The following is a 1,144-nucleotide window of genomic DNA, read 5'->3' as shown; positions in this document are numbered from 1 at the left end:
TTGTTGACTATTTTTTCTACATTTTCTAGAAATGTACTGTTTTATAGTACTTCAGTAGGAAATAGAAAAATCCATCTAATAAAACCTTTATCTTTGTATCTTCGTCGTTCAATCTCTTACTGCTTAGGTTTTGTGATTATAAGTTTTTGCAGTTACAAACATCAGATGTGTCGAATAAAAAACAATCACAATATGTGCAAAATGAACTCCTGCATGACTTTTTTTAGTGAGTTGCAAAGCAGTCACAAAATGTACTGAAGACCAACACAAAGTCATGAGAGCACAGAGGAAGGTATTTAATTAAAAGGAGACATGTCTCATTAGCTTGAAGCTCTCTGATTCTTACAGCTCAGCACACTTCACTGACGTGAAAAGCAGCAGACAGCTCTGTAGTGTGTGAGCAGCGAAGCATCAATGTTTGAAACAACAAGAGCCTCTTAAACTAACAGACAGCTGGGCTCAAAGGCAGACATTAAGCAAACCGGTGTACCTTCAAAATAAAAGCACAGGTCAGAATCGGGGTTTATTTGCCAAGTAGGTTTGCACATACAAGGAATTTGTTTTGGTGATTTTGGTGCAGAACAATTAACACAGAACTAGAATAAAAATAAGGAAATTGAAGGAATAGGTCTTGAAACTATTAGGAGTTGGGCTGCAACTCTGCCTTTTTAGTACTTTTATCAAGTAAAATTAGGGATGCAAGATTTTCACCTGCAACTGAGTATTTTACAGTGTGGTGTTACCATTTTTACTGAAGAAAAAATCAAATTATTTTTTTTTACCACTAATCATTTTAATGAAAGGTCTATTAGCAGCCATTTTATACCAATCCAGTTTTATATCTCCACCTGGAAATTATAATGCAGTGAAATGTGAGGCAAATATATGTTTAGGTTTTTTTTGTTTGTTTGTTTGTTTTGCCTATATCGCCGCTATAGTGATATAAGCAAAAAAAATGGTAACCAGGGCTTAAAATAATGAAATTATTTGATTAAAAAAGGATAATGTGTCTCTTCGAACATGCAGGGTAGAATAACTTAAAATACAATTATAGGTGTCTTATGTTTTTTTATATCCTATTATTGATATGTCTCAAGGATTTATTTTTAAAAAGAGCAATTATTTTTTAAAGCTTCACAATCGC

The sequence above is a fragment of the Semicossyphus pulcher genome, unplaced genomic scaffold (assembly GCF_022749685.1).
Source record: "Semicossyphus pulcher isolate SPU_LCO1_2020_fin unplaced genomic scaffold, fSemPul1.0.p SCAF_3, whole genome shotgun sequence".
Classification (NCBI taxonomy): domain Eukaryota; kingdom Metazoa; phylum Chordata; class Actinopteri; order Labriformes; family Labridae; genus Semicossyphus; species Semicossyphus pulcher.
The sequence above is the reverse complement of the archived record's forward strand: the minus strand, read 5'-3'. Positions refer to the sequence as shown.